Genomic DNA, 12,670 nt, shown 5'->3' with positions numbered 1-12,670 from the left:
GAATTTGTATAAATATTCTACAGAAGAGTAGCCCTGTCTTGGAGAGGAATGAAAGGCAGCATTTATCCAAAAAATTGCAAAGCATGTGGAAACTTTAATACACTGAATGGGATAATTCAACAAATATTTTTAATATACTTCTTTCCAAAATAGTGACATTTACTATTTTTAAACTTAATACACCAACTCTTATCAATTTTGGCTGATAGATCACTGACATCTGTAGCTTAAGGACTTAAATTGTGGTTGGTAAATACAGAAAAGATTCCTTTTTTAAATACTTAGGAGTTTCAGTCCTCATCGAGGTGAAAGAGCTGGGTGGCTAGATTTCCCTCATTCCAGAATCTCATCTACATAATTATAGGATATTTTGTGGGTTCCTGGCAGAGCTAGAGGCAACAAAACATCTGTTACACTCAAGGCCACCATGGAAGAATCAGCTTCAAGCAACAAACTCACTACCTAGTGCCAACAATGCTGTCTCCAAGCCATTACTTTTTATATATTTTTATCCCATATTTATTGGCAAGTATGCCAAATCAGCATATTTTCTTCATTAAAAGTGATAATTTTGGGATTCATGAGAACTCTGCTTCTGGCCTAGACATAGTAAAAGGGACCAGATTTTTCAGGCAGACCCTCTAGTTTAAAACAACAACAACAACGACAAAAAAATAAAAAATAATAAAAAAATAAAAAAACTGAGACAAAATATGTGAGACAACAGTGTTGAATATACTGAACATTAAGATAAAAAGGACTGTCCTTCTTGGGCCATGGCATAGGGAGGGAGAGTCCAGGCAGAGCCTGGTGAACTCTAGTGAAAGAGAGCGAGCTGGGAGTCTGGAGAGTCCACGGAGGCTAGTGTTTGTAGAACAGAATACCCAAGAGGAGAGAACTACACAGAGAAAGTCCACCACAGAGATCTGCAGTCCTGAACACTGCCATGCTCCCTAAGGTACTCAGCAGAGGGTAGATTAGCATTCACAGGGGAGTAAACTCCTGGAGAAAGAGTCATCTGAATAGACCAGAGGGAGCAATACTTGGAGCCCACACTAGGCCAAGAGAACTGTCAATTCCCACCACTAAGACTGGAAAGCAAACTGTTTCATGGGGCACTGGGCAGAGGACTCAGAATGGTTGTGTCTTAGTAGTGGGGGATAATTAAACCTGGATTAAATAAATGATTGGTCCCACCTAACGAATCTTATAAGCAAGACCTAGAAGGATCAAACTGTTTCCAAATAACCTAACTATATAAGAAAACTAAGCTCAAGAGAATATATAGGACTACAAAGAACTGAGCACTCAGCAAGATGAAATTCATGTCTGGATTCATTCATGAATCCAATCAAGATTAACACTCAAGAAACAAAAAAGATATAGTTGAAAAGACAGTATATATTAAAATTAGCAGACAAGTAATTAAAACAGTTATTAAAACTGTATTCCATATATTGAAAATACTAAGTAGAGATGTGAAAAAAAAAGAGCCTGATTGAACTTCTGGACATGAAAATTACAATGTGTGAGATGAAAAATATGACAGAAAGAAATAATACCAAATTAGACATTGCAAAAAAAAAAAAAAGAATTTTTAACACGTTTTAAGACATACCAATTGAAAATATACAGAATAAAATACACAGAGAAAAAATTCTGGGCATCAGTGACCAGCGGAACACATACAGTTAGTCTAAAATAGATGCGATTGGAGTCCTTGAAAATGGAAAGTAGAAAATATTTGAATAGATTATAGCCCAAATTTTCCAAATATGATGAAAACTATACCCACAGATCTAAGCAGCTCAATAAATCCCAAGAGTAAGAAACACCAAGAAAGCTACAAAAAGGCACATCATTATTACAAAAGACATAAAAATTACTCTATAGATAAATGTAGTCTTTTCAAAAAATGATGTTGAAATAATTGAATATATGCAAAATACACTTAGAACCACATACAAAAAATCACTCAAAATAGATTGTAGATTACAAAGTGAAACCTAAAACTATTTTTTCTATATCAAAACCATAAACTCTTGCTCCCCAAAGTCCATTTTAAGAGATTTAAAAGACAAACCACAGATTAGGAGAACATATTTGCAAATCAAAAATATGATAAAGGACTTGTATGTACAACATACAAATAATTCTCATAACTCAATAAGAAATCAAATAACTCAATAAAAAGTGGGCAAAATATTTTAACTGATAGTTCACAAAAGAATATACATAAGAGTGGTAAATAAACATATACAAAGATGTTCAACATCATTTGTCATTATAGTATACAAATTAAAACTAGAATAAGGTGTCATTACCCAACCATTACAACAGCTAAAATTAAAAAGATGGTGTTGGTGAGGATGCAGAGGAATTGAACTCTCATACACTGCTGGTCTGATATAAAATAATGTAATCCATTTTGAAAACAATGTGACAGTTTTTCAAATACTTAAACACATATCTACCATATGATTCAGCCATTCTATTCCTACATATTTATCCAAGACAAATGAGAGTATATGTCCACATAAAGACTTGTATGGATGTTCATAGCAGCTTTATTACTATAGTAATAACCCCAAACCTGAGACAACTTGATCTCAAAATAGTTATGCTGAGTGAAATAAATCAGATAAAAAGAATACAATGTCTATTTTATTTATATAAATTTCTAGAAATGCAACTAATCTATCATTACAGAAAGTAAATTAGTGATTGGGATGAACTTGAAGGGGCAGGAAGGTGGGGTTACAGTGGGGCAGAAACTTCTGAGGGTGATGTGATGCAAATGTTTACTATCTTGAATAAGATGATGGTTTCACAGGTTCATGCATATGTCAAAACATATCACATTATACATTTTAAATTCGTTTATTTTATTCTGTGTTAATTATACTCCAACAAAACCTTCAAACAGTGATACTAAAGTTATTTTTATAACCCACATATTTATTGTCTGTAAACTGAAAACTGCATACACACACACACTGACACTCCATGACAAGAAAAGGCCCATGGAATTAACGAGGAACATTAGCCTTCTCAATTTCACAAAAGAAAGGTTTTTGTACAATATACTTTTATTTCAATGTGAGAACCATGCAGCCCATGAAAAGAGGCAGGTCTTATGGGAGAGACTGAGTAGTTTAATAAAACATATTAATAAGAGGAGTTACATTCATAAAGATGACAAAAATACTGATTTTTTAAGGTAGTTTACTTCCTACTTTGCAGGTTGTTTCCACCACTCAAGAAAGTCTTTGCAAGAAGCCTTAAATAAAGATGAATGGGGAAAAATTAATGTAACTGGAAAAAATTAATATCATTGCATGATTTTCTATTGCTCTTATATTTTTAGTTTCAGATTGAATTCATTTTTGTTATCATTGACTATCAGAAATCCGAAGCATATAAAACTGTAACGGGGGTTACCCATACCTTCCCTAATTGTTCTTCTTTTCCAGAAAAATTTTCTGATGGAAGTTCATGAATTACATTGATACGTAAGTTTTCTGTACTCCTGTGATCTATTCAAGATATTGTAATTTCCATACAGGAACAATGAAACAATTTTCCAGTTTTTTTTTTTTTTTTTTTTTTTTTTTTTTGAGACAGAGCCTCAGCCTCTGGAGTAGCTGGGATTACAGGTACGTGCCACCATGCCCAGCTAAGTTTTGTATTGTTAGTAGAGATGGGGTTTCACCATGTTGGCCAGGCTGGTCTTAAACTCCTGACCTCGTGATCCGCCCGCCTCAGCCTCCCAAAGTGCTGGGATTATAGGCGTCAGCCAGCATGCCCGGCCCCCTCTTTGCTTCTGTGAAGGATATAACTCTAAAAACTTATAAAAATATATGTTTAAAGGAGATTTTCATTATTAATTCCTTTTAATATATACACTAAGATGGAAATCTCAATTCCATTAATTACTTACTGCATAATTTTACATTGAAAAAGGAAGCCTTCAAGACAACAATTTCCATCGTATCCAATGAACCTGATTAAAATGATGGGCTACTTTCATAACAAGTGCTTAGGATAAATGGTCCTATTCTGTCAGAGAGGAACGGGTCTTATTAGAAACTGCATTGCTGTGTTATGCTATTATAAAATTAATGCAGAAAAAATGTTTAGTTCTTTTTAATAAAATCCAATGACTTGTGAATTGGACTAAATATCAGTAAATAGTGAGCATAAGTGTAACATAATCTACTTAATTTGGCCCTTAGTATAAAGATTTGAGTTTATGCAGCGTTTTACTTCCCTATACTCATTAAATCTCCTTCTGCTATGTTTCAGAGAATAAAGAAGAGCTTATGTAGTTTTGATTAAATAAGCTACAGAGTTATCTTTAGAGGTGATATTAACAACTTCCCAAACTATAATCCATCCTTGAGGTACTGCAATATTTAAAATATTTTTGTTAAGACATGCAGAGGTAGAAAAAATACTAAGATATATTGATGAATTTATTTTACTGAATATAAAAATATATACATTTGAAATCTTTAGAACATTCTATAGATACTACTAATATACTATACTAAATTCATATGTTATGAAAATACAGAGGTTACTATAATTTTGTACAAATAAGCTCAACTGGAACCTTATTATCCATCAGCTATATATTTCTGTGAGTGTACTATTATTTAGTCCATGGCTTTTATTTTATTCTGTTCATTACCAATAGCTAACATTTCTCATTATACAAATGGGAAAATAACCTCCCAAAAGTGCCTCTTACTTTATACTCACCATAGAATTTTGTTAAATAATATATTTAAACCTACTGCTTGTTCATCAGCTTTAGCCATTAAGGCTGCTACAACACGCTTCACATCTCTTTTTGGCTTTAAAGTCCTATTGTTGTTATTGTTATTATTACTATTATATTTTTTTGAGACGGAGTCTCGTGCTATCACCCAGGCTGGAGTGCAGTAGCATGACCTCGGCTCACTGCAACCTCTGCCTCCCAGGTTCAAGCAATTCTCTTGTCTCAGCCTCCTGAGTAGCTGGGACTACAGGCACCCACCATCACGCCTGGCTAATTTTTGTATTTTTAGTAGAGACGGGGTTTCACCATATTGGTCAGGCTGGTATCGAACTCCTGACTTCAGGTGATCCACCCACTCCCAAAGTGCTAGGATTACAGGCATGAGACACCACACCTGGCCTTGTTATTATTTTTAACATCAGAATTTTATTTACATTTTACAACACATTCTGTTCTACAGTCATGTTCCAGTCAACTAAAGCTACAGTTAATTGATATAACAATCACAAAACCTCCATGGCTTACAATATTCATGTATTTATTTCTCAGACATCCAAGTGTTGCTGGTGAGTGTTGTCAAGAGATCCAGAGTGGGCTACACTAAGCTCTACTTTGAGATAAAGGTCTGCTGGGCTTGATTCCTTGCTGAGGTTTGGGCTGAAGTCAGCTCCCTGTGTGATCATTTGGAGATCCAAGCTGAGGGTACAATAGTTATCTTTTGCTCCTTTGCTGTGATGATGGCAGAAGTTCTGAGAAGAAAACGAAATCTACAAGGCCAAGGCTCATAAGAAACTTATTGTAATTTCACGTCAATGGCCAAACCAAGCCATATCTCCAAACCCAAAGTTAAGAGGTGAGAAAAATATATTTCTCCTTATAGTAGGATTTAAAAGTCATAAAACAAAGGGTAAAAATATAGGGAGGCGCAAAGAATTGGGGCAATAATGTCCATTTTACATTAATTCCTGAATATCTTGTCTATAACTGGTTGTAAAAATTGGAAGAATGAGAACATTTACCATACAATAATTGTATGTTATTTACTGTAGAATGAAGTAAAAAATAGTCACTGCACTTCACTAAAAATGTGCCACTTTATGGAGGCTGTTCTAGCATTACGGTCAAATGGACTTCCTTCTGATGTATTCTACCAGTTGTTGAAAATAGTGACACACTTAATGCTTCATATTTATAGAGTTTCTTATTTTTTTCTGGAATATTTAATTATTTTTTGTTTGTTAGGTGAAGTATAAACTTATTTACCATGTCCATATTTTTATTGGAATGTATTTTTATGCTTCTTGAAGAGGCCGCCTGGGGTCCTCTGCTGCTTCTACTTCTTTTTTTTTTTTTTTAAGACAGAGTCTTCCTCTGTTGTCCAGGCTGGAGTGCTGTGGCAGGATCTCGGCTCACCGCATCCTCTGCCTCCCAGGTTCAAGCTATTCTCCTGCCTCAGCTTCCCAAGTAGCTGGGATTACAAGCTCCCACCACTACGCCCAGCTAATCTTTGTACTTTTAGAAGAGATGGTGTTTCACCATGTTGGCCAGGCTGGTCTTGAACTCCTGACTTCAGGCAATCCTCCCGCCTGGGCGTCCCAAAGTGCTGAGATTACAGGCATGAGCCACCGTGCCTAGCCTCCGCTTATTCTAAGTTTAGCTGATTCCTTTCTAGGTCTGCTGCAAGCTACATCCTGGGATATCTTCTCCTTGCTTACATGGGCTTATTCTACCCTTTCTTGGATCCTACCTTTCTATTTTTTATGTCCGCTTTTCATTTGCAATAAAACATCTTTAGGTAATTTTCATGAAAAGAGTAAGTGTAACATTATTTTGAGCCTTAAAATTGTCCCAACACTTGAATAACATTTGGCTAGTCATAGAAGTCTAAGTTCAAATTCATGTATCCCCAGAAAGTTAAAGGTACATTAATTTTTTCATTGTCTTTTAATATATGGTTGCTGCCGGAGGCATTTGAAGCCAATGTAATTTTTGCTACTTTTGAGTTAACCTGTTACATCTCTTAGGGGATTTGGGAATCTTTCTATATAGAGATCTTATAAGACTGTCTAGAAATGGTTGTCATTCATTGTGTTGGTATGCATTAATTTTTTCAACATGAAGGCTCATTCGTTATTGCCTCCATTCCTGTGTTTTCTCTGGAATTAGTCCTGTGTTGAATATCTTAAATCCATTCTCCATGTTCATTAAGCATATATCTTCTATTTTTTATTTTATCTAAGTTTGGGAAGATTTCTGTGACTTTAACCTCTCACTACATTTTTTTTTAAATAGTTCACCAATCATATCTTTTATAACCATGAACTCTTTTTCAAAATGACATACAGTATTCTTGTTCTATGAAAATCATATTGTCCTTATGATCCTAATTAAGATGTTTAAAAAGTTCTCTCTGTTCCATGAATCATACTTTCTTCCTCTTGCATCAGTTATTTATGTGTTCATTTTGGATCTTCTGTTTCATGCAGTTTACTTCAAATATCTGGTGAACCTTGATTGCCTACTTATATGAATGAAAGACTAGATTGATTCGTATACTGAACTGGTGTAGTTTATTCAGTACTTTAATTGTTTTATTCTTCAGCAAGCTTCTGTCCTGTATGGAGGACTGACTGCAACTTCTGTGGGGGGCGGGGGGGTGGGGAAGCTGGGAGAAGGTAGCAAGGCTATCCCCATCTTGCAAAATAAGGTTTTATTCAGTGTTGTTAACTTCTGCCTTAGGAACCCAAGTTTTCCCCTAGTAAACTCTGAAATTTTGGAGACAGTAGTCTTCCAGGTTTAGCCCTGGAAATCATGCAAGAGGAATAGGGAAGGGAAGAGGAGGGCAACCAGAGCAACTGTTCCAGAGTTCTTAATTAATTTACCTGCTTTCTGTCTACTCTTTTTTCTGTAGCAGCTCACCCCTAGCCTGGACCCTTTCCACTAGGCAGAGAACAGCATCTACTTCCATTTCAGACTTTTCCAGGTCAGGGATGTAGGCTCAAGGACTCCTTCTTCATCAACACAATTCCCTCCTGTATTCTGTCATCTAGAAATGTCAAAATTCACTGGGGTGCTAGTAGTGCCTCTCGCTACTTTTAGTCTGTTACAAACTTATTCTTGAATTTTAAAAATTCATTTAATCTTCACTGTCACTTCAATGTGGTTTGAGAATAAGGGGATACTAAATATGTATGCTCAGTTTGCTATCTTAAAAGTCTAAGTTTAAATGTTGCTAATGAAGAGGCTTTTTTAGCACTTGGAAAACAACCTCCTATCACTATCTCTTGACTTAGATACAGCTCTCTAGGGAGAGTGGCAGCCCCCAAAATAAAGGCATTTCTTCTGACTGCTCAGTAAAATTACAGAAGAGTACATTCCCTATGAGAGCAATAATCTTGGTCCCAGAGTTTGTTCAAGAAAGCCTCAGGAGAAGTAATTCTTTTTTAAAATTTAGCCTCCACCAGAAAAAAAATCTTTCTTCAACATATATTCATTTGAGACACTAGACAAGAGTACTATCAGCACATCATAGACACCAAAAGAGAAAAAGGGAAGTTAAACACAGTTGAGTTTCTTCCTTCTCTAGTAATGTCTTTATCCATTTTTTCATGCCCGAAATTAACCATGATCCATAATATCTTTCAAAAGGTCTTAGAAAAAAAATAGCAAATTAATAGTAAAGCTCTATGGATGTTTCTTTTACCATTTTTGTTCTATTAAAAAGGTCAAGAGTAATTGATAAGAATCTCTATATAACTTTTTCGTTTTCTCTTTAAAAAGAAGTAGATCTTCCTTAGGGATCAGGAGAAGTAACTAATGGGTACGAGGCTTAATACATAGGTGATGAAATAATCTGTACAACAAACCCCTATGACACACGTTTACCTATATAACAAACCTGCACATGTACCCCTGACCTTAAAATTAAAAACAAAATAAATGGGGGATTTACTCACATCATTGACTCTGAAACAGTTTTGTACATATTCTAGATGTGAAGTGAGGAATCCAGTAAACGATATTTAAACTAGCATAAATAATCAGTATAAAGAGGTTAGAGGCCATGGTGAACAGAAGGCTTATTTTTTTCAATTAAAAATATGTATGTATGTATGTATTTTCCTATGGATGTAATGTCTACATAGTTTGTGACATTATTGTCTCATTCTGCATAGTCAACATAACTTCTAAAATGATAAACTCTGGTTCTATGTTTTCTCAAAATCAATTTCTTGGACCATTTCCATTTGCCCACATAAAATAACTCTGTTCCTAACAGTGTTAAAGCTACCATTCTGTATCATCTTTGTATGTAAGAAGCCTGTAGAAAGAATAATACAAAAGAAGAAGAAGAGTATTTTTAATCCTTCTAAATTCTTGCTGGTAAATTTGCTTTTCCCTTTTAATTACTTCTTGTAGAGATGTAGTAAGAATTAAAAAGTAGCATAAAGCTAAATGTAGAATTTACTAAATGCATAAATATTTGGAAGAAAGAAAATAAAACAGAACTTCAGCATTAGAATACTGCCTATTTGGGTGCCAATCGAAGGAGATTTTTCTGAAATTTTTAGACAAGGATAACCAGAATCTATTACAGAACAAAGAAGTGTTGCTATAACAAAGCAGCGTGCTGCATGTAATTAAAGCATTAGAATAGCATACAGACAAAACTGTTAGGCACAACAAGTTTTGTTACATATCAGGAAAGATTCTTTAAAAACTGTAAAACCAGATGTGCCAAATGCTTGAAAGTAAAAATAACTTGAAATCTGACTGGTTTATAAATCCATCAATTATATTGGATAGAGTCAAGTAATATTTTGGCATTTTCATTTCGTTACCTTTATTCAGCAATTCACAAAAATGCATAACCTCAAGGGTCTTACCAATTTACCTCTTAACTCTGAAAGTGAATACTGCTCGGATATTTTAAAGAATGGTATCTGCAGTGAAGGAAATTAAAGTGAATACTGAGAAAATAATTTATCCAATTCCCACTAGCAATACACACACAAATTCAGCTGCATTCATACATATCTAAATATGTCAGCTTTTTCTCAGAGACATGCCCTGAATTATCCTACAAAATAGAATACCTCAAAGATGAAAGAGCATTCAGGACCTCAGCACAGAAATACATCGATTACTAAAACATAATTTTAAAGTGCTTCCAGCATATACAAGATACATTTATATTCCTCAGTTGTGTAGTGCCTAGTACTACCTTATTATAAAGTAAGCTTTGCATCTATTTACTATTATCCCTCAATTACATGGTAAAATTGGATAGTTAAAAATAGAAGAACACATAAATATAGAAATCGTTGGCTTTATGTCTGGAAACCTTTATCCTAAGATGTTTAGAAATACACTTAAAAAAAAAAAAAAAAAACCAAAACTGTATTTGTGATAAGTTGTCTTAATTTTGGTAATGGGGTGTTTAATTTTTAAAACCTGAGGTCAATAAATTAAATTCTGTCATTTCATGTTTTGGTGTTGCAGTTCCATTCTCAGTATAAGGGATATTGATCTAATAATCATACTCTACTCCTCCAAATATCTAGTCATTTTATGTCCCCACAAACTCATTCATTATAAAACCCATAAAATTATTCCCTGTGGTGCCTTTAACAAAGGAACAAACTGAACAATAAAAAGGAGCAATGTACATTTTTATTACGTTTTAATGATATCCCCATTGCCAGTGCATGCACAACCAAGTGGAAACATTTTAGCCACTGGCATTTCCAGAGATCCACTCTCTGCCACTCTGCAATACAAATTAACGGGTAAAAACGTCCATTAACAGAAAAGTTAAAAGGCAATATCTATCTATTATAAATAAACAGTATGTTTATGAGTTAATTCTTCTGAGGTCACTACATGAAAGCCAGGCAGAGTCATTGTTACAGGTATTTCTCTTCCTGCTGCACAAAATTCTGATTGAAATTTTATAGGGTTTCAAAAATCATAAGTAGACTAAGTGTATAGGCAGAAAATTGTGTCTCTAAATTAGCTAGAATCAGAAAATATGATTAATATAAATGTAATAAAACTCATTTATTGGTTACTCTTATAAGTATAAGCTTACCTGACCCCATATATTGTTAAGTATATTTTTTTTATTCAACAAATATACGTTCTAGTCCTTTCTAGCCATGGTTTCAAAACACTTGATCATATATCCCTATAGTAAAATTTTAACTGTGGCACACACTTTGAATAAATATATACTTAAGAATTTATAAATTATATACAAGTATTAATAAATGAATAATTACGTTCATTATAAAATGTATATGGGAAATATAAATTTTAAAATAATAAGATATGTTTACAATAAACATTTTTAAAGTATGCTCCCAATTGCAACGGCTTCATGTTATCATTAACTAATATCTCAAAGCATAAAACAGTATTCCCTCTGGGTGAGTTTATCAATAACAATGGTGAATGTAAACACATATTATAGATCATGTTGATAATTTCAACTTTGGGATCCAATCTCCTGTTAGATATAATTACTTTGGCACTGCTTTATCTCATAATATTTTATATTTAGTTCATAATAGGAGAATAAATGTTAGCTATTTTCTCACTGCTTGTATTATTGGCATTTTCTTCATTCTGACATTTCTCTGCAGATTCTTTTCAGGCCAATTATGTATTTGGTTAGAATTAATTTAATAGATAACATAATAGTCACATTGTGATAAAAAGGTTCTGCTTTGTAGAACTACTACTCTTTCTTCAGAACATTTGTACTGGTGTTTTTTTTACATACAACTCCAGTGAGGTGCCTCTGTCAATGCATGAGGTAAACTGTAATACACTTAATACATGTACTTGTTAACAATACATAAACACACAATTAAGTTATCTTATTTTCTTTCCACTACTTGGGGGACTATCTCTTGCACTTTTCTGGGGTGTATACACCCCAACATGGAAACAACTACTCTGTAAGTAGTGTCTAGGAAGATGAATCTGGGGATTTAAAATATCTCCTATTTGTTTTTAAGCATAAAACCATGTTCAACTATTTATAACTTCTAGAGAATAATGAATGCTTGATAGAATTTGATTTTTCTTATTTTAATATTTTATTTTATTTTATTGCTGGAATATTAACCACATTAAAACATAAATTTTGTGTTTTATTTGTTGCTATATTCCCTCTTCCAGAACAGTGCCTGACACAGAGCAGCTGCACATGAAATAGTTTTTAAATGAATCAAAAGTTATTCAACTGCAGGTGATGCTTCTTTGATTGTTCCCAGTTATTCTCAGTTTACCCAGCACTTTCCAACATCCTCTCCACAGCCCTGAGAGGTGTCATTTTCATTTTCTTCTTTTCTTTTCTTCTTTTCTTTTATTTCAATAGTTTTGGGGAAAACAGTGGGTTTTAGTTACATGGATAAGTTGTTTAGTGATGATTTCTGAGAGTTGGTGCACCCATCACTGTATGGTATACAGTACCCATTGTGTAGTCTTTTGTCCCTCACTCCCCACCCTTCCCCACAAGCCCCCAGAGTCCATTATATCATTCTTAAGCTGTTGTGTCCTCACAGCTTAGCTCCCACTTATAAATGAGAATATACAATAGTTGGTTTTCCATTCCTGAGTTTATACACTTAGAATAATGGTATCTAACGTCATCCAGGCTGTTGTGAATGCCATGATTTTGTTCCTTTATATGGCTGAGTAGTATTTCACAGTGTATATATACCACACTTTCTTTTTCTAGTCATTGATTGATAGGCATTAAATAGGTAAACTATTCCCAACATAAAGAAGGAAAAAAATATATTCCTTTGACTAGCTTCAAGACGAATGCCTTTTCAAAACCTGGGTTTGTTATGACTAATGCTTAACTTGGGTCTAGCT

At 34.0% G+C, this 12,670-nt stretch overlaps 1 protein-coding gene across 2 annotated transcripts in view; it reads right to left on the bottom strand.

Moving 5' to 3' along the window:
* EDIL3 (EGF like repeats and discoidin domains 3) overlaps positions 1 to 12,670 on the bottom strand; it is a 459,624-nt gene that overhangs the window by 213,452 nt on the left and 233,502 nt on the right. The gene's annotated exons all lie outside the window — the stretch shown is intronic.

This window comes from Trachypithecus francoisi, unplaced genomic scaffold (genome assembly GCF_009764315.1).
Source record: "Trachypithecus francoisi isolate TF-2019V2 unplaced genomic scaffold, Tfra_2.0 Lachesis_group2, whole genome shotgun sequence".
Classification (NCBI taxonomy): domain Eukaryota; kingdom Metazoa; phylum Chordata; class Mammalia; order Primates; family Cercopithecidae; genus Trachypithecus; species Trachypithecus francoisi.
The sequence above is the reverse complement of the archived record's forward strand: the minus strand, read 5'-3'. Positions and strand labels throughout refer to the sequence as shown.